The 27,625-nt window shown below is 35.2% G+C and overlaps 1 protein-coding gene and 1 non-coding gene across 3 annotated transcripts in view; both read left to right on the top strand.

Moving 5' to 3' along the window:
- Positions 1-27,625, top strand: part of LOC118200328 (uncharacterized) — a 727,671-nt gene that overhangs the window by 348,348 nt on the left and 351,698 nt on the right. The gene's annotated exons all lie outside the window — the stretch shown is intronic.
- Positions 20,744-20,817, top strand: TRNAN-GUU (transfer RNA asparagine (anticodon GUU)). The gene has a single exon. It is a non-coding gene; the product is annotated as a tRNA-Asn (tRNA).

Genomic DNA, 27,625 nt, shown 5'->3' with positions numbered 1-27,625 from the left:
AAGACTCTTGCCAACGACAGACACAATCTTACTCTCCCTACCACGATGAATTATTTGGGCTTGTTCTGATGTTGCTGTCAGAAAAGTAAGATAATTCACTACAACAAAGGCAAAGACTTTTATTTTTTCCTACTCACATTTTGTTTCATTACTCCTTTCATTAAAAACACAAGATGAACAAAAAATCATAAACAAACTGCTAAAAAAGTAATTTTGAAATTTTAATTTATAAAATTTTTACCAGTAAGTTAATAAGTAAACAAACATATAAATGCAGCAACTATTGTTTTACTTAGTTAAACTTTCTTCATTTCACTCAAAAGAGAAGTTAATTTCTCCTTTAGGGCAATCAAATCCTTTCAACATACAGCCTGTGCCCATATGCAGTTCATATTCTCAAAACTAAATTCTTTTAGACTCTTGCGAATGATTAAATGTTCGTGATTTTATTAAAATTCACAACGAGATAGTCCCATGCATAGCAAGTGTAAACTCAGCCGATTCAGTAAACACGTACGGTTTGTGAATAATTCATCGATATACAAATAGTCCTTTAGGAATTTAGTGATGTTAATTTAAACTAGAGATTTAGCCACACGCGCATTATACTCTATTTACAATCATTCATGGCAGACAGTAAGCTTTACCATGAAAGTCTCAACTGAATTTGACCATCACTGTTTCAGCTCAGATGAAATATTTCCATCTCTTTAAAAGTGAAATATGCTGATTCATGCCTGAAACAACTGTCATTAGTGAAGTATTGTGTGTTCACAAATATGAATGTATGGATTATATAATATAAACTAGGTCAGTAATTTATTAAAACTTATTAAACGTTTAAGGCGATTAGCTATTTTTAGCTTAGTTAGCACGTGTATCTTTCTTTCTATACTAAAAATTTTACTATTTTTATATTCTATATGAGATACTGAGTAGGGTAAGTATATATAAGAACGAAAAGATAAATAAAGATGGGTAAAACAATCATTGATTGAAGGGGGATGAAAATTTTGTTTCGCCCTAAAATATTTGAAATGGACTGTACACAATGATATAAGACCAACAATGATAAAAAAAGCAACAAAAAAGGTTTATCTTAAACGTTTTAACAAACGATTCATTATAGCTTTATATAACTATTAGTTACATTATCAGTATATCGTAATTTGGCTTAGTAATAGGAGTTGAAACATTCTTAATTTACTGATTAATGAATAGATAAGTGAAACCACTTTAGTACTTTATTCATGTTAAATGAGAAAGCTGCATAGGTATATATATATATATATATATATATATATATTTAGAATAAAATAATCATTAGTACGCATCCGTATTGATGTATCAACCATACGTAAATTAGCTTTAAGCAGGCATTTGTTTAGTGAAATTTATTCATTACCATACTTTATGAAAAGTAATTCTTCGCCTGTTTGATATTTCACTTTACCCCGTTTTCCAATCATGTTATCAAAGCATTATTATGTCTGACAGTAGAATTCTGCATTTTCAACGTCAGGAAATATTGAATACTTATCTAATATATTATCTTCTTATTTCAAGAATGAAAGTTTCATTTGTGAAAGAAGAACAAAAAATTGTGTGTGTGTTTGCATGTGTAAGAAGAGTATCATAGTTCAACACTGAAGCCTAAATATAATAGCAATTCAAAAATGGAAACTGCCTAAGCTTTCTTGGTGGTTTAGGGACGAGAGAAAACTTTACACTTCCCGTTTCCTTCCCATACTATCCGTACAATAATGATACATGCTTTTCTTAATTCTCTCTAACCTTAACATCGGATTAAAAAATCACGTTTTTTTAAAAATCACGATTCAAGTCTCTTCGCCTTGAGAACTAACTACAAGCTAATGTTTCCAGATTAATTTTTAAACACTTTATTTTTTTCTATTTTGAATACAGAATACATACAATCTCCCCGTGTACCACACATGTACAACACGGGGCTTACTAAAATAAGTTAGCTAAAATATTCAATGTTACATGCACAAATAAAACAAACAATAGCAGAGAACAACATTCTAGACTTTGTAGAGACGTTAGATTTTTTATGCAGGAGACATGAAAATGAGCTTTGCCTTCACCGTGACTCGGTGAAACCGTGAAATTTGAGTTTCAAAATGAGCAACATTCTTTATCTAAAAAATAAAGGATGGAAATAGATCGAATGGGATAGAGCAATATTTTCACAAACCTTTTTCAACATTCATATGTTTCCGTTTAACACATACAGAAACCTGCTAGAAACTTCATGTTCACACGCTGTTCCAACAAGTGCAATTTTTCTTACACCGCCTGCATAGAATCCGGAGATGTATCTGAGGGATAAGGTGGCGTACTCATCAAATACATCGTAACTACTTCAAAGAATGACAAAATGCGTTTATTACACTAGTATATTCTTAATCTAACTTCAAAAATTTCGGATTTTATGATAAGCATACTTGTAAGGGATGTTTAAGATAACTGAAAACCAGTCACGAAACTGGCCCGCAGCTGTTCGAACTCATGGTTGACAGATTTACGCTCAATAACTATTGTAAAAATACCTAATGAAAGTGTACGGCATACTATTATTTTTAAACTATTTTTAAACAATTAAAAATACGGGTTCGCTTTTAAAGTTAAAAGGTTTGAATATTTATGTATAAGGAAACTGAATCAAAATTGCAGTAGCTTTTTTACCCAAAATTAATGGTTTGGTTTATTTGATTATGGTAAAAAAACTGAGAGATGCCTTCGTGGATGACTTTCTAAAGGAAATGACTCGCATCCACGCGTATACACATTACACACGGGAAAACGCACGAAAATGCCCACGCAGCCAACCCGTTCTCTATATTTGAACCTCGGACTGAACAATCAGTGTTCAGGGACTCTGCCGCTCGGCCGCTCGTGGGCTTTCCAAAATTAATAAAACGACAACAACAACAACAACTCTATAACAAAAAAATCGACGCACCAAGAAGAAATCATCTGATTGCTTTGACATGCGTAAATGTTTAGACCAAGTATACAAATAATTAATATTTTGCATCCAATGAATGAATAAGGCGATCTTCAGCGCATCAGAACTGCGCAATCAGCAGACGTATATAAGGAACTGTTCTTGAATTGTTGGTTAAAAATTTCTGTTGCATTGAGATTTAGGATACCTTTCAACGACTGAAAAAATGCCTCGCAGCAGGATTCGAGCTCATTACGAGCAACTGTCAGTGTTTGAAAGAGGTCGCATCATTCGATTAAAAGAGGCAGTTTGGGCAAATCGGAGAATCGCTCGTCATATGAGTCGAATCGAATTAGAAGATGCTGGCAAGAATGGGTGGACAATGGTAGATTTCAGCTTCATGATGATAACGGTCGACCTGGGGCCACAAGAGATCGGGAGAACAGAGTGATTGTCAGATTAGCTGTCACAGCGCTTCATTCATCGCTATCAACCATCAGACGTGCGACATGCACACCAGTGAGCACTATGACCATTCACAGACCGCTGATAGAGCGAAACTTGCATTCGTACCGACCGTTACGCCACCTGCCACTCACGCCTGCACACCGTCGAGCCAGATTACAGTGGTGCTTGGCTCGATCAGGTTAGAATGATGCTGATTGGGGACGTATAGTCTTTAGCGATGAATCCCGCTTCCAACTGTGTCGTGAAGATCATCGAAGACGTGTCTGGAGATGCCAAGAGCAGCGTGCCGATCCTGCTCTCACTACTGCACGCCACGCAGACCGTCAGCCAGGAGTTATGGTCTGGGGTGCCGTATCCCGTGATAGTCGGAACCCTTTGGTCGTCATTAGAGTTACACTTATAGCCTAGCTACGTCGACGACATTCTGAGACTTGTTTTGCTATCGTTCATTTTGCAGTACTCTGGCCTTATTTTTCAGCAAGGTAATGCCAGACTACATACGGCACGTGCTGCTACGAGCTGTCTTACAACTTGTCAAACACCTCCGTGGCCAGCCAGAACGGCAGATATCTCTCCCATCGAGCATGGCTGGAATGTGATGGGAAGGCGACTGCATCTACCAGGGAATGTTGATGACATAACCCGACAATTGGAGCAAATTTTGCAAGAAATATTGAAGGAGACCATCCGGGAACTTTATCAGTCTATGCCACGCCGTGTGGCAGATTGAACCTAGGCTAGTGTTGGATCAACACCTTATTGAGCTCGTTACTTTGTAACTATGTAACTTTCAAATAAATGATTCAGTTGTTCTGAAATTTTAATTATTTTCTGTTCTGTACTTAATCTTCTTATCTACCAGTTTTTGTCTCCATCGAACAAATCCTTCTTGGTGCGTCGATTTTTTTGTTATAGAGTGTATATGGCGCGATTTTACGATTAGTCTAGCTGAAGGGGAAAAATGCAGCTTGAATCTAAAACTGAGAATGATCATGCGTAATGAAAGTGTTTAAAATTACAGTAAATATGTTTCCAGAAAATGGAAAAATTCTTTTAAATAACGTCAGAAAACAATTGCTGAAAATCCCCAAAATTGGGTTTGTGTTCAAATATAGATTAGCAGCAAAATATTTCCCTCGAAATGTCATTTATCTCAATAATAGAAAGGTGTTACCAGTAAGTTTAGATCTAAAAATTCTTACATGCAATTGCTGCTCTGATTTTTAATTTTTGGAAAGTACAGTTTTGGCGTTCAGCTACATTGCTCGGTTTTAATAGTGCTGATAATTATAAGACCATTTTCAAATCACGCAAAACCGACATGACACTTTCCTACGTTTGAGATTTAGTTTCTTCTCAAAGTGCTTCCATAATCTTCAAAACCTCATAACAGCCAAGTTGGCATTTTCTCAATTTACATAAAACTCTTTTGTAAGGAATTGTTTATATAAAGGAAATGACGTAAAGGTAAAAATGCATACATTAAATTTTATGCTATTCTTTGGTAGTCCTCGTAACTAAAATTATGAAAATCTATTGGAAATCATTCCATATCCAAAATCATTTCTTCTTTTATGCAGCAAAGGTAAGATATCATGAGATGAAAAAAAGTCTAGGTCAAATGTATTGGGTAATTTGATTTAGGAAAGGAAATTCCTGTGTTCACGCATAATCTCCATTTCACAAATACAGATCAAAAAATGATTGATGACACTCCTTCAGCTTTGTATGATTTATGGCGCTCTTGGTAAAACAACTTTCTTCCGAAGGATTTAGTCGCTACTGTTGAAGGGTTTGAGTAAAAAGCAATAATACATCGTACATTCAGTACGAGAATTTTATTGCTTCCTTATGGAAATTTTGCTAATAAAAAAGAGAATGATGACAGTTTGTTTATAAGTATGAACTTACTTTTTTTTACGTAAAATTAAACGTTATTTTCGGAAAGCAGTAAAAAATTATGATTTCAAACATGACAATATTTACTTGAAAGGAGATAAAAATGTCCGTCAAGTTAAAATTTTGTGAATTTATAGAAATGTTGATAAATATGATTATTTATAATGTAACTAATTAGAAACCGAAGTAATGCAAGGAGAAGATGAATACACTTTTTAAAATTAAAGATTACACTAACTCATCAATTATTTATTCATGACAACGTTTTTTCTTGGGATTCTTATTATCTTCATTAAGACTCCCAGTGGCTTTTCCATTCCGTTTATCTCCCAGATTAAGAATTTCTCACTGCATTGTATACATTGTCTCTGTGACCGAATTTTCAGCGTTTATGTTAATTAATACGGTTTTGCCTTTCATTCAGTAAGAAACATTCTAAACATCTAAACCAGGGAACACAATTAAATTATTGCAGTTTAATCACAACAGTTAATCAACAGTCTCTTTAGAGACTCTCTTTAGAGAAATCTTGATGGTTCTTTTTTGAAACTTGTATTTTTTCTTGTTTTTAAGGTTGTTTTGTAATGAATAAAAAGTGTTTAGCACATATTTGGAATATACAATCCAGGTGTATAGTCATTAGGTTATTTTAAAACAGGAGACGTGAGTAATGTGCAATGCCCTTGCCCGGACTCGAACTCTGTGTCTCTCGAATACTCGTTGAGTATGCTACCAATTATACCACAAAAGCATGCGAAAAGGAGGGAATAAATATCTTATATATTCTCCCTTTTTAAGGGCGATTGGGTATTAGGGGACCCATTAGCCAAATCCTAAAGTGGACGAATTATCGTTGACCACCTTTTAGTTCAGGCGCTACTTGTAGAGACATAAGGTTGTTTTGAAGCAGGGGATGTGAAAAATATGCAGTGACTTCGCCGGGACTCGAATGCACATCGAGTATGCTTCCAATTACACTACGAAGGCATTCGGAAAGGAAGGAAAAAATACAAATGCTATACATATTTCTTGAATGAAAATTTCTTCTGTTCGGCTGAAATCACTAGCGAAAGACTTTTCATTCATTACCCACACAATTTTCTTAATTTTGGAGCAGGCCGCAGTATATTATTTCCCTTTCCCTAGTCTATTATTTTACTTTATACTACCAAGATACTTATCATATACAATATGTAGCAAATTCGTTTCGCGTAAGTACTACTCCATGCATGCATAAAATCCTTTATTTATTCTTATAGCATTGCAACTCATTTTTAGAGGTGCATTGAGGTGGCATAAATCATAAATTTACCATTGAAATTAAAACTACTTAACAAATTCAGCGGTTTTTTATAAATTATTGTAGACTGAATGTAGATTTGTTATAAAATTATTGACTATCCTATCTTAATTTTCTTAATTTCAAGTTTAAAATATTTTGAAAACGTAAACATTTTTAATTAATTATCCAGGCTTCAATTAAATTTCTGGTGTCCTCTAAATTCATTCATGCTTTTCTTCCAAAAGCCAACGCTTAATTTAATCAAAACAGGAAAAGTGGTTGAGAATTTATTTCATAGTGGAGGCTTAAAGTTTTCTAATACCTGCCCATGAAACTGTATAGCGCACTTTTTACTTTCTTGCAGCTTTTATTTACTTCAGCGTAGAAAGTGACGCTCCTACGTGAAGTATCGATAACTTCAGAGATCGTACCCACCTTACTGTTAAACAAACAGAATCATCGAAGGCATATGCAAATTTCGGGCTCCAAAGAGAAACCCTTGCACTTCCAGATCACGTGACGCACGAAACATATAAAATGCAAGCAGTCCAGATCAGAAAGCACATTATTTTATGCTCCGGTTTTCGGAGGGAGTTGAATATTTCGGGCACCTTTCAGCGCCTCCGAATTGCGAACAGTTGTTTTAGAATATAAACCAAAGGTGTAGAACCTTCTTTAAATTTTACTCGTTGGCGTAGAGCAAGGTTGTTATTCGCTTCCCTTTTAAAATGTGCAGGGCAATGTCGTCAAATTTTATTTGGCTTATTTTTATTTTATGGACTCTTGTTTAACGAACCGATTTCAGAATATACAAACACCTCACGAATACGGTCTGTGTTGCTGCCGCGCTATTGTGAGATCTCTTAACATTTCCTCTGCTTTCGAGAGTTAATAACGTTTCTGTTTATAAAGTAGCTAACTGGCGTCTCCATGTTTGTAATTAAATGAATTTGCATTATATCTATGGATATACTGCCATTTTAATTATAGTGAATAGTGTAAAGGGGAGATCAAGTTCATTGTTTGGCAAGACGACCTTCAGATCAAAGAAGAAATAAATAAAATGTGATTTTAATCTATGGTGAATGAAACGTTTGACATTCTGGATTCTGACATCATCTGGAATAAATTTTAGAATTTTTAATTTTAAAGCACCAACATTATGTTCATTCACTAATTGATAGCTATGCTACAAAATTGGTAATAAAAGCTAATATTAAAAACAAATATTATTTTAAATTACTAATTTAAATTACTAATTTAAAATATGGCATTAGCAATGGCATTGTAGGATAGAGAAATATTAAATGAAATCTAACAGCATAGATCAGTTTAATATATATATATATATATATTATTTAAAATTTAAAGTATTGATGAGATTTAATGTGGTAGGATGAATAAATTAAAGAGTGTAAATAAAAATAAAGGCAATATTAAACATATTAAACGAGAATAAAATAATCCTTCCACATTTTCATCATCCTTATATCCTATCCTACAACATTACAACAAAAGTGTGTAATTTTATATCAGGTAGTGAGAACAATATTCTGGCTGTATCGATTAAACAACATCACTAAACTGAAAATTTCCAGTTAGCAAGGTCGATACTAGGCGGTGTATCGAGATTTCTCGACATAAAACTTTGAGAGGCTTACTGGACACTAAACCTATACAATTTTTTTGCAAACGAAATTAAGCTGACAACAGTTTAGATAATTTTAATATATCTAACAAACGTCTTTTTTTCTTACTAAAGCCTATTTATACTTGAAGTGTCTTCGAAGTTCAAGAGTAAAATTAACCAAGCAAGGAAGTGTTGTTCTCCAGTTTGGCACTATCTAATTAAGCGCTACTGGCATTTTCTTTTTTCTTTTTTGTTTTGTCTTACGTTTCTTATAATACCTGGATACAAGAAATTGACATTAAAGAAATATCTCTGTAATTAAAATCAAATGCCGTATTAGTAGTAAAATGTACTTACACTTCAAAAGCAAAAACTGTTCACCAGTGCTAATAATGTTGTCTAATTTCGACTTTTTAAATTATCAAATTACATGTTAATTTAAGTTAATTAGAGTTAGTTAAATATTGCTGAGCTCAGCCAGATTCTTTGACGTATGGAAGGATAAATTTTATGAAGAAATATTTAAAGAGAACCAGTCATACACAGGATCAATGTCCCGTTTTCAGAAGGTAAATTACATCCTGAATTTACTGCAGCTTCAGTTTACAGTCTCATAACGGCTCTTCATGTACCCAGTCTGTACGCTGATCCATTATCTTCATTAATTCTAAACGTAACCTCTTAAGTTTTGCACTCGAGATTCATTGTATCAACACTCATATTTTGACCGAGCGACTCCCCTCATTCATGTGGCCAGTGGGCGGCAAACCGCGTCTCTCTAGCCACTTGAGTGCGGCTCTGCCGAAAATCGATTTCAACTACCTGCGGGCGAGCGAGGCATTCATTGGGTTGACATAGCGCAGGCGGCCGTGGGGTATGCGGCCCGCAGGCCGCACACTTGACTAAAGCACAAGTTTACCGAGAGAGAGCCAGTTACAGCTTGTCCGTCATGTGTATAGTGATCAGTGTCTACAGGAGTCGTATTGAAAAACATCATGAGAGCGACGAGAACACTTATTCAGCATGTTAAGCTACTTGTATTTTTCAACCAGCTGCAGATCTCAAAGGTGTTTCTGGCATCGATTTACTAAGCTGTTATAGCTTTGCGTTGCTGTTTTTATTGTTGTAAAAAGAAACGTTTTAGGAGCCACGTATCTAATATGGCTACAAAGAAGAAGCAAAGAAAAGCAGAAGGCGAAAACCATGGATTTAAAATTTGAATGGACCGAATCATTCGCTTTTATATAAAACTTAGATGGTCTTCCGACCTATCTAATTCGTCAAGAAAAACTGACACATAACAAGAAATTAAACTTGTAAAAACATTTACTACTAAACAAGTGTCATTTTGCAGTAAATATCCTGCCGGTAATGCGAGGAAATAAGCAGTTGAAGAACTTAAGCAAAGTCAAGAAAAATCAAGTTCTGCATTCAAATCTTGGGTGCAGTCTTCCGACAGTGGTAATATTGCAAGTTTCATTGCGCCAAAATGCCTTCGAATATTACAATCAGCAACTATATGATCTTAAATTGGTTTCAGCTTTATCAATACTTGTTAACGAATCTTGTGGCAAAAATGACACAGCGTAAGTTTCGATTTATTTAGTCTACAGTTTCTAAAAAGAAATTTTAGGATTATTGAGACTGAAAAGTGAAAGTCGAGGCGAAGATCTTGCAGGTGCTGTCATTAAATACGTGGAGAAACACCACATACCACTAGATAAAAATATTTCAAATTTAACAGAAGGTGCAAAAGGACCGGAGTGAGAAAAGGTTTTGTTTCTTTTTTAGAGGGAAAAATATAATTACTAGATATTTGTTTACCATTGTATCGTTCATCAAAAAGCGCTTTGTGCATAGACACTCCAGAAAAAAATTGCAGTGTTATGGAAAACGATGAAGAGTGTCAACACATTTGTAGCTAAAGCGTTTATCATCGAAAATTTAAAGAATTTTTAGTTGAAATTGAGACTGAATACGCTGATCTTCTGCTGCATAATAAGAGACGTTGGCTTTCAAGAAAAAGCCTTTTAAAACGTTTCGCTTCCTTTTCATAATAGGGTTACGTCTCGTCTTAATAATATTAATCGTAAACTGCAGGGAAAGGGAAACATAATATTTTATGTTGGAAGAAGTCATTTGATTCAAAAACTACTTATATCTTTCTGCTCAAGATTTTGAAAAAGAAACATTAATTCATTTTCCAAGCTTGCTGAAATATCGTTAAGAAAATAATTCAGATTTTGACATTTACTATTTTAGAATAAAAGTTTGAAATATGAGGGAAGCTTTCTACTGAGGTTTTAGGAATTTAGAAGTAGCGTAACGACGATAGCCTTTGTTAAAACTTTCTCTGTGCTGACTAACAAAACTGAATGTTTTCCACTTCAGTATTAAATTTGGCCCTTTTGAAATGCGATTACTGCTTTCGTTCTTTGGCTCTACATATTCATTCGAACAATCTTTTACATGCATGGACCTTATTAAAAATAAACTTAAAAATTTTCTAATTGATGAGAAGCTGGAATCCTGCTTGAAATTAAAGACAACGACATATAAACCTGACTTCTAGAAAATTTCCAAGGAAATGCAAGGTCATTGTTCACATTAAATTCATGCTTTGTCAAATTTCTATTTTATTGCAAAAATACGTTTTATTAATGAATAAGATTATTATGATGATACCTGATTTTATTTAATGTTTGTATCTAACCCGACTCAAAACATGGCTCTTGGAAAGAAATCTTAATTTCTGTACCGCTGATCTTCAGCTTTTTTTACTAATGAGTTTGCATTAGGTAAATGAGGAAAGGACGGTCCAGTTACATTAAGAGTTACAAATCCTTTTCAAATCTCGTTCCTTGGGCAAAAGAGGCACGCTTTCAGATCTCAACATAGATGGCGTCTAAAAGACTACTACTAAATGTGCAGCTTTTCAGTTTTTTGTATCAATTTCACTTTGCCCAAGCATAGGTTACGCACGTACAAAGTGAGTTATGACCAGTACAAGAATCAAAAACTGAGATCGTAAAAAATAAACAATAATTAGCTTATTAAAACTACAGCTTACGGACTAACATTCAAAAAGTATAGCATTGATAGCCTTCGAACAAACTGGCTTAAAAAGTTCAGTAACCCGGCTTGGCTCTAAAAATTTGCTTTTCATGCAATTAAACGGTTGAGGATAATCTATTTATTTCAACTTCTACTTTATTAACAAAAAAGTAATTTTTTTTTCGATAAAGCAGCACAGACGTAACTTTGAAAAAGATGTGAGTATTTCTTCAAGCACTGGTTGATCATTTAACGCTTCGGCGTAAAGTGCAATGAAAAATCTAAGTATTCAAATTCCCTTTCGCAGACCTGATAGTTGATAAAATCTCTGTATTATACGAACTAATGTGACGTAAGCCAAGGAGAATAAGGTAAAATAAAAACTTAAAGTTTAACTTTTGGGAAATTTAAATAGTTGCAACAAATGAAATTGTTAAGTTCTTAAATTATTCTTAAATGCTTATCTGATGCATTATATTTTACATTACTTCGCGACACATTTATTTTACTTGATATATCCGAAAATTTAATCATGACATTCGTCATTTTATTTGATTATTAAAGCTCTTTTTTTTATCTACACTGATCTTTCGATTAATTAATTCTAATGGGAGATCATTTGCGACTAACTTAATATAATGGGAATAAATTAAAACTGTCAAAATGCACGCTAAACTATTTTCGTAAACGTGCTGTGGATACTCAAATATAACATTCAACTTTTCTTTTATTTCCTCTTTACACATTGTTTCAGTACATTTGTTATTATGGCTTTTATGTACTCAGCCCAGGAATACATCCTGAGTTTTTACAAAGACATGCTGCTGAACACTAAATTTTTTATTGGCTATATGAACGGCTGTTATTATTGGCTAAATTTTTATTGTCTTTATGAATGGAGGCTAGAATTACATTTTCGAAGTATAATCGAAGTATAATTTTTCCAGGTATAATAGTTAATAAATATATTAACTAACTTTTAAGTCATCTTGCTGCCTGATAAAAGTCGAACATTCGCAATGTTAATGCTGATAATGGGAAAATCAATGTTTCATATTTCAAAAGCAGCTGGTGTTTACACAAGACGAAAGCTTGATAACATTATTTTCAGTCTCAAGTGAAACATAGAGAGAATTCAGCTGAAATAAGTCGCAAGACAAGTAGTAAATATATTTGGTAAAAGGCAAAACTGAAATTAAAAGAAGGAAATTTCTTTGCACTGAGAATATTGGTAAACCCGCACTTATTATTAGAACCAAGCTCTTCGCATATTGCTTGGACATATTACATTCTTACTATAGAAGTAACCGATTTAGTATTATATATATATATATTCTGTTTGCAAGGAAAAAAGAATATTTATTGTTGCTTTCTTTGTGTTTCCTTGTGTCCCTTTTTGTGACATGTAATTGTGCTTTTTGATGGAAATAAACTGAGAAACCGCTTTTTTCCTTTACATGAAATTCATACGATTTTTTAAATTCAATTTATAAACTAATTCTAAGCAGGTTACAGGTTACGGAGGACGGGGACGCCTGGTGTCTAACATAGGTAAACAGACGTATGTTCCACGCCCTCCCCTACGTAACGGCGACAACTCCCTGGAGCCTGAAAAGGCTGCATCGGAAGTTTATTGAGGCGACATGAAAAAAATTGTACTTGGCCAAACAAGGACGATCGCGTTTTGTTTTACAGATTTGGAGAGACTTTGACTGAACAGAAATGGCAGGGAAACAAAGGCGTTGCTAAAAAAAAGGCAAGAGCAAGAATTAAAACATACAAGGAAATATAATTAAGGCATGTGTTGAGCTAAGCTGCTAGGATAATGACCTCAACTGGCATGTGTTGCACAATAAGTTGAGTTCTGTGTTAGGAGTTCGTAGGGCATAGATTACATAAGCGTTTTCACATAAAGTTGTCCACGGTTGTGTAGTTCACATAGGTAAACAATTTGCACATGTGTATAGTCGCAAATAATTCGCTGTTTGCGCGTGTTGTTCATAATTTGCACATAGTTTACAGTTGCTTGAGGTCTCTGTTTGCGAACGTGCACTTATAAGCTTGCAGTACACAGATCGTTGCGAGAATTTTGAAAGAGGAAACAGGAGGGTGCAGCTGGCTGCGGTTGTAGTGATGCAAATAGCCGGAATTGTAGTACAGGGGGATGCACATTTACACACTCTGAAGTTTCGCAGTTTGCGCATTTGCACAGTTCATGGTTTCGGTAAACACAGATCGTAGTTTGGACAGTAGCACAGTTCACATAGCTGTAGTTTACATAAATTGTAGTAATTGTGACAGTGGAGTGAAGGCATTGCATCCTGTGACAACTGGATGGAGTTTCATGGAACCTAAACTGTTTGAAGTCGATGCTCTTTGATTGCTCATGTAGATTGTGTGATGGGCTGTTACTGGGAAGCTGGCGAGTGTTTAGTATGGCTGGCACACATCTTGGCCCATGAAGGTTAATACGTCGATGGTTTTGCAGATTTGTGTTATTGTTGGCTTAGTGCTGATAATGTAGCGCTAGAAGGCCTCAGTTATTGTTGTAGGATGCTTAATATGAGTTAAGGTTGTCAGTGGGCAGTGGAAGATGTAATGATCGGGTGCTCCTTCTCAGACGCAGATGCAGGTGTCCGTGTTGGAGATATGGTGTCTGAAGTAATATGAAGGGAAGGGGCCGTGTCTAGTGATATATCTTGTCAGTTGCGGTGTTGCAATGAGACGGGCCGTTGACACTTTTGGAAGGAAGATATAGGTACGGCGACCTGTTTCACTTGTGTTCCATTCATGTTGCCACTCTCTGAGGACTGCTTGATGCAATATTTATTTTAGATGAGACGGCGGAACTGGGATGTTCTCTGGGTGGGCATCGGTTCCGTTGGCAGCTTCCTTTGCCAGGACGTCTGCAACCTCGTTACCCTCTATTCCCTCGTGCGCCTTGACTGATACAGGTTAGTTGAATACTGCTATATGTGCTGTGATAAAGTTGACTTTGTATGCCCGTAATTACTGGTGATGTGTGGCGGTGATTCAGGATGGCGAGGAGAGATGATTGGCTGTCGGAGCAGATGTAAATGGGATGCTGTGTGATTCTTGTAGCTTGTTTTAGTGCTTTATGGATGGCTAGTGCTTCGGCTTGGAAGACACTATTATGTTGGTGGAGTTGGCTTTTCTAGCTGGAAATCTTTTGGTTGTGGTGATACAGTACGTAAGCGCTGCAGACCCCATTTTCTGTTATGGATCGATCTGCGTAATATGTGTAGGCATTTGCGGGTATCATGAGAGTTTGGCTGGTAGAGACAGTGATGTGCATGCCGATTCCTTTGCGACCAGGATGTAAGTGAGGAGCTGTACTGGGGCGTTCATACGTCGCAGGTCTGTAGGTGGTACCGTGGAAATTGGCATCCTTGCGGAATTGTAGAATTCTTGTAAGTGCGCTCTCTTGCTCCGCTTGGAGGTGTAGAGGTGCAATGCCTGCCAAGACAATAGCAGCATGATGTGAAAGGGCTGTAGTGCGGCATCTTGCACATCATGAGGGCGAAGGGACGTTGTATAATCTGAAGTTGCTTTTGTTTGCGTCCTTGCATAAGTGTAGACCAGATGGCTGCAGCCTAAAAGACGATGCGTTCGACTACTGTTTGATAAAAGATTTTGGTAATGCACGGGTTTTGTCCCCAGTTGGGGGATTGAAACTGTCTTGATTTGAGAGCTATAGCATTTGTTTTGCTACATAGATGTTGGAGATGGGGTATCCGAGTTAAACCACGGTTCCAGATGACCCCGAGATATTTTAGGGTGCCCTAGAATTTGAGATTACGGCCTTGAAGTCTGACGCAGGGTGGGGTTGGTGCCGGGCTTTGGTATTAGTAGAGCTCTGGACCTTTCTGCAGAGGTGGTGCGATTGATGGCTTGGCAGAGAGAACTGAATTGATGGATGTGGTATATCAAGAACTATCGAAATGGTATATCACTGTCGGACTAAAAGCTGGCACTGTGCCAAGCATCGAAGAGCGCGCAGTAATAAGAAAAGGACTGGAATGCGAGTAGCTGTAGTTATGAAGTATCTGTAGATATAAGTATGTATACGAATTATAATATATTTTGTATACATAATAAAAGTAGCATCTAGTTTAAAAGATTGTATCTTGTGAAATAATTACCCACTAAAGGATACACGACAATGACAGATCTCTGTGCCTCTTTGTTCAATTTCATGTCTTGTTTTCTCTTGAACCAGGAATGCAACGTCGTCGGCGTATGCGATCAGTTGGGTGTGTTGTGGCCAGTTAGCTACTAGGATGATGTTAAAGGTAAGGTTACACAGAACAGCCCGGCCCACGAGCCTTGAGGGCAACCTCTCTCTTGTGCTTTTACTGTAGTGCCGCTGTTATGTGGAATGATGAGGAATCTGTCGTGGAGGTAGCTGCAAAAAATAAAGTAGATATTCTGGGAACAACGTGCGGTCCTGAGAGCTTGTTTGATCTCTGACCACCAGAGCTAGTAAAATGTGCTCTGGAGGTCCAGAGAGATGAAAGCCGTAGGGAGATGATGGATCCTGTTGTGATGAATGACTTGGCGAATTTCATTGAGTGCATGAAGAGTTGATAGGCCAGGAAGGAATCCATATTGCTTATTGCTTATGATGTTCTGTACTTAAAGGTGGTGACTGAGCCGTTGTACAAGAAATTTTTCGTAAATTTTGTTAACCGCGGGGAGGAGGCAGATGGGACGCAGAGAGCGAGGATTCGTAGGGTCTTTGAACTTTTTGAAGAAAAAGACCACGTAGCCAACTTTAAATGCTTTGGGAAACGGGTGGTGCCGCAGGAGGGTATTGAAGTACTGGTGAAGAAGGTTGGATGAGATCTGTGAGCAATTCTAAAGATATTATAGTCTAAGCCATCTGGTTCTGGTGCTTTCTTTCTGAGGAGGATTCGGAAAATTTGTGCTATTTCTTGTAGTCCAAAGTCAATGTCGTCAGCTAATTTTAAGCAAAAAGAAATATCCGTACTAAATTGTGCTTACATGTTACCTAAATTTATATCAATCTTATGTAATTTCATCTATTAGAATCAGGAGGCTGATTAAAGCGTCTAAAGGTAGCTCTTGCTTTACGAAGGAGTGTTAATTTATCAATCGATTTAATACCGTATTGATTTTATCATCGTAAGTTTTATAGATATTTTTATTTGCTTATTATACTGAAGGTCTATTTTTAAAGCTTGTTTGTGAAAAGCTCTGTGTGAAAAGTTTGTGAAAAGTGAAGTGATGGAGCTCTAAAAAATGCCGCCAGGAAGGAAAAAAAGATAAGTAACATATTATGTAAAGCAATAAATAATGAATGATTAAATAAAATATTAATAAATAACGTTAATAATAAGTAAGTAAACAAAAAATTCAAATATCATAAAAATTAAATGAAAGTAAGCAAATTAGAAACAAAGTAAAATCAAAAATATTAAGTAAAATAATTAAAATGTTGAAAACTGAGTAAATTAATAATACTAAGATAAAGATATAAAGAAGATATATTTCTTTATTTTTTGGAAATTGCCGAATACTTCTTACGTATTTATCAGGAAAAGATGAACCAATTTAGCCGTTTCATCATTGAGAACGTTGCACTGGGTTACATCACTAAAAGCCGCTCTAATATTTTACTTTCGCTAAAAGGTTGGAAGGACATATATCATAAATAATCAAACCTTACTCGGGATACAAACCCTCACACTACAATTCAGACTAGCAATCAGCCTCCGCTAGCCCTTATACAGTCTGGGGAAACGATAAAACAAAAGTAAATATTTTTGTTGGTATTCTTGGCACTCAGATGTAAGTGTATTTTTATTTTGGCTTCTAATCCATTTAAACACATTTTGACCAAATGAGCTCATAAGAATGCCTCTTCCTGAAGGGTTTGCGTTTGACGAGAAAGATTTTCTTCCTATGCTGCTTTAGCTATCCCACACATTTTCCTTTTCGTATGGATTTTAAGTTATTCATTCTATAGCAAGTACCGATATCAGTTATAGTAACTGTTAAGTAAAATATGGCATTAATATTTTCTATTAATATTTCAATTCGGTCGCCCAAATTGTCTTATTTGGAACTCCAGTGTTCTTTGGTTGAAATTACAATTTCACTTGAAATTTGAGAAGTACTGGAGTAGCATATCTGTTGCATTCAAGCCTTAATCCCAGGGAAATATTTCATGGTCTAAAATGGATACTAATGACACAAAGAAATTGTTAAAATTCATACCTTATAGCTGCTCACTGCAAAAGAGAAGGTTTCTTACACTCATAAAGTTTTAACTAAGCAGTTTTCTTGTATTATGTAGCCTGAGTACTTTTTGTGATTTTACCTTTACATATAGGGCACAATCCCATTAAGTTCTATCAATTTAAAGTACCTCTTATTTTCCAGAGGACTGTCAAAATATAAATACTTGTTGAGTTAAGCTCTTTAAAAGGCCCATTTGTTTTATTTGCAGTCATGTTTCAAATTTCTGAAAAAGATGTTTCCCTTAATATTACGGATTTAATGCATTATCAAATGGAACTTTAAAAGAAGCCCAGAAATAAGAATAAGCCAATTTTAAAATCATTGTACAGCACAATATAAATTTCTAAGCAGAAAATTCTCCTTTCTTTTGACTTTTATATAATAATAAATTGCTTCCGATTCAGTGATAAACAACAAACTCATTTGCTCCAGCTATATACAATAAGAAGACCGCATGCGGATAGGGAAAACTTCGCTTACTCTCTCAGTTATCGCCAGAGGTAACAGTGATAACATTGTCGGCTGTTGCAGACAACAGTCTCACCTCGGCACCAGGACAGCACCATGGGTCTCAGGAAAACATTGTTAATCTGGATAGCTAGTGTAAGGTGTAAGGTGACCCTATCTATTTCCTCAGAGTAAACAATGGGTGGCCTTGCCCTATCTAATACATACTCTATCACGCTGCAATAGGAAAGGAGGGAAAGAAAAATTTCCTCTTTTACCTCTTTTTGCATAAAAACACACATTTCGTTACTGATGCTGTATCTGGACAGCCAGCTAGGTACAACAAATACCTCCATCACCTATGGTACTACAAAGGTGCTTGCCTAGCTTCTACTTGTACCTGGACAGCATGCGAAGGCAGAATCAGAGAAGAGAAAAAACATGATAGAACTCGTTTGGTTTTAAGTTTCCGATTCTAAATAAGCTACATATTTAAAGACATTAATAAAGTTTTGCTTATAACACTGAGTTAAAAAAGTATTCCTTTATGCTAAACATATCGCATGCTTTAACATCCAGCCATACTCCTTTACATCAAATTTCAAGTTTTGATTCGAGATGTTAAGAACACCAAATAATTCGATATATAATATAATATGCGTAAATATTCGTCCACTTGGCTTTCTAAAATACAAATATAATAGAAAAACCTTCTCCGAAATATACTGATATGAATTTACCTATGAACAAAAATGTGAGTTTTCTCTATTCTGTTTTCAATTTCTTATTACATATACCAGTTAAATGCTATATAACCAGCTAGTTTTCAAAGCGTTGTAACCATTAGAAACAATCTTATTATTATTATTACGTTGCCTCAAACAGATTGATGTGCAAATCCGTTTTACATCATCAACATTTGAACATTCTCGTGATTTTCCTTTGATTACGTCATATGGCTGTCATTTGTTAACGTGAGATAATGTAAAGCTCACAGAACAACATTTGCTGTTTAACATAACCTTGTACTTTGATCACAATCAAGCCTTTTTCCGGTGCATCAAAGTTACAATACCGAAAAGCGTTCTTTGAGACATTTCTTCCTATTTCTTGTTTTTTTAACGCGCCTTTAAACTAAAGCGACATCAAGCATGTAAATAAATGAATGAATAAATAAACAAATTGTAGTGTTCCTCCTTTTTATCTAACAACTAAGTGTGGAGGAACCTAGTGAACATCTAAGCGAATAGTTCAGTAACAGAAATGTAAAACTCAAGAAGAGTTAATTACCTTTTATTGCTCAAAATAAGGATTAACAGATGATCCTTTCTCAGGAGGTACAATCAAGCTCCCCTTAGGCTTAAAATTATAAGAAATAAGAACGGCTGAGCGTAATAACAGCTCAAAGAGATGTGGTTAAAAGGCAAACTCGCGCAAGTCAGGAACTCTGATTCTTTCTCTCGAAGTCAGTGGAACTTCGACTTAAATACTACTCCTTCTCATATGCATTAAACTCTATTTTAGAAACACATTCTGGTAAGTAATATGAAATTGAAATTAGGAGAGATACGAAAGGAGCTTAAAAGTAACTGTTATGAACTTGAGATAAACCTTACAGAATCATCATAGTGTTTTAAGTTTTCACGGAGTGTTTGGAAAACACTTGTTGGATGTATATTCAATGAAAGCAATTTTGAACTTAAACATTCAATTACTATTGCTAGTAAAAATATTTTAATTCCATAATTAGGTAATAATTCAATATAAACAAATTTAATGTACGTTGATTTCATTGCATTATATTTTAGTATTGCTTAGAAGCATGAGGATGTAAATAGTATGAGTAAAACCTGAAACCTTTATATTTCTATCTCAAATTCCTTGCACCAGAATTAACTGTCTACAGTGTTTCATCTATCTGAATTTGTAAATAAGAGCCTGTTTTTTATAAGATTCCTTATGGAGATCTAGCCTCCCAAACCGGTAATCTTTGAGTGGTTTCCCATAATCGATCAATATAATCTATTACTTAGAATTAATAAACTTAAAGTATGTCATATATTTTTAATAAAATTTCATTACTGTAATTGGATGTAAATTATATTTTACTAGTTAAATCTTACTGAATGTGAAAAGTTATCATTTTATAAAGTAATTGATCAGTAAATATTCCACAAGCTATACTAATTATAAAATATAAAATTACTTTGAAACAAAAAAAAATGAAATATGTCATTGTGTTATAAAGTACTTTTGTCGTTATTAGCAATCGCTTTACTTAAGGAAAGTAAAGGAAAATGAAATTATACAGTTTGAAATGTCGCCGGGAATTTACACACTACTTCCTTTTACGAAAAGCTCTGTTGAATTATTGAACGGGCTAGTTCACGTTGCATTAAGAACATGTGTGCATTAGAGCTATAAGATATTTCTCCCGCTTTCCTAGCGTGCCTTCGTGGTGTAATGGTTCTGCAAGCTGGGCCGGTATTCCAGAGGTCCGTGATTCGATTCCCGGCGAAGGCGTTGCAAATTTTTCAATTTCTTTTGCTTCCAAATAAATCTTAACGTCTCTACAGTGGCGCAAGAACTAAAAGGGTGTTGGATGAGGATTCTCCACACCCAGGATTTGGCGATTGGGTTCCCTAAAAACCCCAATCGCTCTTTAAAAAAGGGAGTATATAAGGTATTTCCCCCGATTTCCTAGCGTGCCTTCGTGGTGTAGTGGTTCTGCACGCTGGGCGGTTATTCCAGAGGTCCGTGGTTCGATTCCCGGTGAAGGCGTTGCTAATTTTTCAATCTCTCTTCCTTCCAAATAAAACCTAATGTCTCTACAGAGCATTTTAATTTATTTCATAAAATAACACAAACGTACTGCTATTTCTTATTATAACAATTGCAAGAAAATTACATTACATATTTCATTTTAATGTTTTCTTTACAACTTGTTGTGTTAGTAAATTAATATTTATGAACGTTTAATAAAAAAAGTTGTATTTTGTAGCATACGTTACGCATCTGAAGTAAAACGAATGTTGAGAAGAGCGTAGTTAAGCAAAGCAGAATTTAAATAAGTAAATCCGATTATAATATTTGAAGACAAAGATAAATTGTTGGTTTATACGAAAAGCTAAACTTAAGGAAAATGAAATTATACAGTTTGAAATGTCGCCGGGAATTTACACACTACTTTCTTTTACGAACAGCTCTGTTGAATTATTGAACGGGCTACTTCACGATGCATTAAGAAAGTGTGGCGACTGTTACTTTGAAAAAAAAACATTTAGATATTTATTCGGGTGCCTTATGATTTAAGTTTTTTTCAAACTCCCTTTTAATGCAAAAATTTGTTGTGATTACACTGCGAAATTCAGTAAACATAGAGTCCTCTTAAATAGAAAAAAGCGGAAATGGGCTTTAAAAATTAGCTCTCTCCTCCAAGGATGCTTAAATAATAAAAGAACTCTTTGCATTAATGCAATCTACAATTGAGTGGGTAAGTAAATAGAATACTAGTAATGTATTCTGGGCTCGATTATCAGCAGATAGATGTGCGGATTACATGGAGAGTTCGAAGTCTTTCTGAAATAACCTCCCTACCAGTAACAGAGTGGATGTAATTGCTGAACAGTGGGAATTCCATGTGAAATCTCGGCAAGCGGGCTGGCTCCACGAGTGTTTTCGCGGTTTATTTTACGTACAGCGATATACAAACCAGTTTTTATTAGGAATTCTCCCAAAAAGGCATCCCTTCTCTTTAACAGATAATCCTAGCATGATTTGCGTTAACAGATTAATCTAATGTAACCTCACCTTCAGCAAATGCGTCAGCAAGTTCCTTACAAAGTTTCCCACGCAGGCCATCTCCCCTAGACAGTTAATTCTAAACATTGTAGCTAAATAGCTCCCGTGTTACACTGTAGCTAATATCCCGCCTGACTGTGAAATACTTTCTGTTGCATAGCTAAAATTTATCCAATACAGATTTGAAGCAAATGTTCCAGTTTTATTTCATATTCCTGCATCTAGCATTTTAATGAGTCCTTCCACATGAAACAGTTCTCTTAGTTTGTAAGAATCAGAAAAATTTTCTGATTTCTGGAAACTAGAAGAACTGAAAAATTATTTAATTTTAGACCATAATACGAATAATTCCAAACTAATATTGTATTAAAATTAGTTAAACTTGTGAGTCATCACCCGTGTTATTCATTTCGAATACATACAAAAGTTGATTCGAACGTCAAAATTTACCTGGAAGGTATAATTTTATCTCATCTTTATTGAAAATGATGTATTAAAAGAGGGTATTTAAAGAAAATTATATGCTAAAAACTTCCGGCCATTAAATTTCATTTCATAGAAATTTAAGACAATAAATTCTTGTTACTAAATACCGTTATTTTAGACAGGCTGAACAAAAATTAATCTGTCATAATGAAAATATTCTATTTGTGAAATAACATTACCGAATATAAAACAAAAATACGACTCACACGCAATCTCTGAGTATGCACTTAAAATTGTCATTTTATGCAGAGAATAAAACGTTAAGTCTGGACTGTCACTTTATGTTGTGAAAACCTCTTTCTACGAGTTCATATCTTGTTTTGACACTTCAATTTACTCCAGAACTTCACAAATCCACATCAGATATACATATTTCTGTTTCTTTTTCGTTCCAGATGCACAATATCATTCAACCGTTCCTGTATTCTTTAAACTATGATTGAACTCAAATTCAGCGAAAATATTTTCCTTTTCACGGGGTTTCCAACGAATCTGTTTTCGTTGTGATTTTTAAGTTTGAATTTGTGCGTATCGATTTCCATCGGAATCCCAGGAAATGAAAAATGTATACTGAATGGACGTCTAAATCCATGTTTTAGTGTTGGAACGATGACCTAAGCTCGTGCCTTTCTCTGTTTACTTTGTTTTATGGGTTCAAGTATATAAGCTTTAACAGCCCTACTCGAACCAAAATACAGCAGTGTAAATTAAAATTTTGTGAGGTAATACAATTTTTATGAAAACATTAATATTGTTGGTGAAAACTATAATTAATTGAAAAATTTAACTGCAATGTTGACAACTGGATTTGAATATTATGCAATTGATTTCATTTCTATTTGTAACCCTTGCATTCATTTGTATTCATTTCCGTTATCATCGTTTTAATCGATTTCAGTTAAAAGCTATTTTCAAAAATTGAAATTTGTCCATATTTTATCATATGTAAAATATAATTTAAATTCATACCTTTCGTTCTAGTTTTAAAATTCTATTTAATGCTTTTATTTCCTTTTTAAATGCCGTCCGCTGTAAATGCGGTGCTTCACTTTCCATTCGGCGAAAATTTAGATATTTATCTTTCAAATTTAATCTGCTTGTTATTGATTAGTAAAACTAGTCTACTTAAAAGCAACAGACGCAGTGCTTAATATTACTTTTAACTGTTTAAACTATTTCATCTAAATAATATGCATTTATGATATACCTAACTAAGCACACTAAATAATTTTATAGAATTGCGTTTTGTATTTTTCATTTTTCAAATATACTGAAGATATATATAGGGTGTTTCATAGATCATGGGACAAACTTGGAGGGGTGGTGGAGCGTATTAAAACATGCATTTTTTGTATAGGAATATAAGGTCTAAAGTGACGGGTTAAGGCAGGAACGCAAAAAAACGACACGAGAGGAAAATGTGTTTATGTACAAAATCAACGCAAAGGGCTTCTTTCAAGCAATACAGTATTGACAATAATTGTTCAAAAAAGGGAAAACTAACAGTAATAGGAACTACAGCTGTGATTGGCTGGCAGTGCAGCGGTAGAAGGCTGTAGTGAGCCGGACAAACCACGATCCGATGCATCAGAGGATCATTCGCAACTCTGATGGCGAGCGTGATGGGTGAGTTTACGCACAGGGAAAACGCTGACATGCATTTCATGTATGACGCTGCTAATGGCAACGGCAGAGCAGCGCTACCGTTGTACCAGGAACGGTTTCCGAACAACCGTATGCCGAAGCACACAATGTTCGAAAGGTTGCATCGGTCTGTGCTTGAAAACGGGTCAATTGAAGCCACCTCTGACACTAGGAGTGGAACAAGAAGTGCACGACAACCTCGCATTGAAGAATCCATCTTGAACATTGTGCATGAATCACCTCAGACAAATACAAGAGCTATTGCACGTCGTCTACAACTGATTCATTCCACCGTTTGGAGAGTATTGCATGGCAATGGCTTGCACCCATACCATTTACAGAGAGTCCAATACGGCATTTTCAATAGCTACAACATGCACGGGGTGGGCAACTCATAATACACACGGAACACGTCCACATGCATTCCAAACCCACTTCTCCGTGAATGTGTGTGGTTGGGTATTATTAACGACTATCTCATAGGCTAATACCTCTTACCTGGACGTACAAATGGCTTATGTTATCATATTTTTCTGGAAGAGGTGCTACCGTAATCACTGCAGGATGTTCCGGGTGTCATTCGTGATCGCATGTGGTTCCAGTATGATGGTGCACCAGCCCATAACAACGTGCGGGTCCGCAATTACTTGGATGGGACATTTCCGGGCCGATGGATTGGCCGTGGTGGAACTGTTCGATGGCCACCTCATTCTCCAGATTTATCCAGCTTGGATTTTTTTTATGGGACCATCTGAAGACAGACTCCCTTTGACTCACAGGAGGACCTCGTTGCACGACTATCCATTGCGGCTGCAAGCGTGCGCGAAATGCCTGTCGTTTTTCAAAATGTTCCTTTATCCCTTTCTGCGGCGTTACCAAGCATGCATTACTGCTGGTGGTCTCAATTTTGAACATTTATTGTGAATACTTTATTGCTACAAAGAAGCAATTTGCGTTGATTTTGTACATAAACACATTTTCCTCTAGTGTCGTGTTTTTTTTTTTTTTTTTTTTTTTTTTGTTTCTGCCTTAACCCGTCACTTTAGACCCTACATTCCTATAAAAAATGCGTTTTAGTACGCTCCACCACCACTCCAAGTTTGTCCCATGATCTATGAAACAACTTCTATAACCTTCTCACCGTAGTTTTGAATATATATTAATCTAGTACCCTATAAAATGTTTTGCTGTTCATAAAGGGACATATCTAATGTTAAATTTTAAACTTTAGGACGACGGTTAAAATATTAACACTTTCAGAACTTTGTTTCATGTTTTTTGTGCTTTTTTATCTTTTATTTGTTCAGGTCAAAAAATTAATCGTATTAGATTTTCATGCACGTTGTTGTCTTCAGATTACTTCTTTTCTTACTTTTTAATCATAAAATTCTTAAATTTATTTTATGAAGAATAAGATAAATTGAAAACTTCCAATTGCCTTAAAGAAAAACTAAGACAAGTCAGGAATTAAATCTATGTTTAATTCTAAGGAATCACTTACAGTTCACGAAACATGATCAGATATATGCTATGAAATAAAAAGAAAAGATATAAAAAGAGTAGAAGACGTACAGAAAGAAATAATTCAAATATACTTTAAAATGTGCCTTAATGCAAATTTACATGTCTCCAAAATTAAGTGTTGAGCGTTATAGTATTTAATTGCTTGGATTCACTTGTTAACATTAAGGGAATTTAGAACAACTAGATTTTCAGCTGAAGCGTAGTATAAATATTTATTTTATATGGCAATTTAAGAATGTTATTTACAAAAGTCACATGTAACATGGTTGTTTTCTAGTCAAGACACTTTCCACACTGGATCCACATTTCTCCTTTTTCTGAGTTAAAAAATACAGCATTTCAATATATATATATATATATATATATATATATATATATGTACGTTGTATATGCTTGTATGTGATATGTATTGTACGTCTGATATGCTTTTTTCGTTTTCATTGGAAGAATCCAAGGTTTTTTTATGAGACTTGTTAATTACATTTGCTGTTTATACTTTTTCTGAGTCACCGCAAAATTGTTTTTAGTTCCTTGTAGGAATACTGTCGCAGTAAATACAACAAATCACATTATTTTCTTGGACCACACACACACCACTTCACATTATATTCATGGAGGCTCTTCGTATGAATGTCGTTGTCGTTCTAGATCAAAAGGACAATTTTTTAGCAGACGGAGTAGAGAACACTATAAACTTTCGAAATCAGTACACATATATTTCTAACTGCATCTTTCTAAAGGATGAAATGTAACAAAGCTACCTAGAAGTTCATCCTGAATGCGTATGCGGTTTTCTCTCTTTCAAAGCGAAAATGCACTTTGTTGGAATGAAGTTAACGACCTCATTCACCGGCTTTCAGTAGTAATTAAAACTCTTCAGCTGATACCGTAAAGGAAAGCCTTTTGATGATTTACGGGGAACACTGTTTATTTCTGTCGCATCGACGTTATGCACATCCAAAGAGAAAAATTTGTGTTTCTCCTATTCACCCTATAAGCTATTTTCTCCCTCCTTTCAGCATGCCTTCGTGGTGTAACGGTAGCACACTTAGCGCATATTCTAGAGAAGAAGTTTCGAGTACCGGCGAAGGTACTTGCACATTTTTCATTTCCACTGCTTCAAAAAAACTAATGACTTTACAGTGGCGCTCGAGCTAAAAACGTGGTGGACGATAATCCGTCACCACCAGGATTTGACGACTGGGTACGCTAATCCCTAGACGCCCTTTAAAAAGGGGGAATGTATATAAGGTATTTTCTCCCTCTTTCCAACATGGATTCGTGGTGTGACGATAGCACACTCGGCGCGTATTCGAGAGTTCCAGGTTCGAGTCCCGACGAAGACATTGCCCATTTCCCCCTCTCCTGTTTAAAAAAACTGATGTCTCTACAACCCTTTAACAAATAAAAAAATTGTCAACAATTTGTTTATTGAAACCCATGCTCTTGATAGTAAAGTTTTTCTGCTTCTTTTTTTTTCATTGCACAGAAACCTTATTCTTACGTTTGTATAGGTACAATTACGTTAAACTGATAAGCAATTATATAAAATTCATGGGTTTTGCTCTACTTTTAATAGTTTATTGTTATGCGTGTCTAACACTTTTCAACATGTGGGAGTACATATGGATTACATGGTAATCTTAAATAATAAAAAATAGAATTTCGTCTGAAATGAAGGGGCAAGACTGGACTTGCCATGGTTGGCGTGCTTGGTCTTACCCCGAGTGCTGAGGTTATATAAATGAAAAAAAGCCCCCCTGCTATTGGACTAAATATATATTTCTATATTGTTTGTTTGACCATACATCCTTAGCAAAAATATGATAAGCTAGAATAAAAAGAGCTTTTCTAGCTATAATGACTATTAAAGAAGGATAGTTTAAAAACAAATGGAGAATAGACAGTTGCCATCATGAAAAATATCCATCTTTACTGACGCTGTGAATTCAGCAGCAACAGTGCGCGGATATGACCACTTCTTGATTAGTGTAGTGTATTTAAGAATGTGTCCGCTAGAAAGCAGAAACTAATGACCCCTGAACTATGAAATATGAATCACTTTTAATAACTCATAGCGAATTATATAAACGATTTTATAATTGCACATAAAATGTATGCTCATTTAGTAAAT

The sequence above is a fragment of the Stegodyphus dumicola genome, chromosome X1 (assembly GCF_044657685.1).
Source record: "Stegodyphus dumicola isolate Sdum_Otavi_A_Nest chromosome X1, ASM4465768v1".
Lineage (NCBI taxonomy): Eukaryota > Metazoa > Arthropoda > Arachnida > Araneae > Eresidae > Stegodyphus > Stegodyphus dumicola.
Note: the sequence above shows the minus strand (reverse complement) of the source record. Positions and strands in the feature narration are given on the sequence as shown.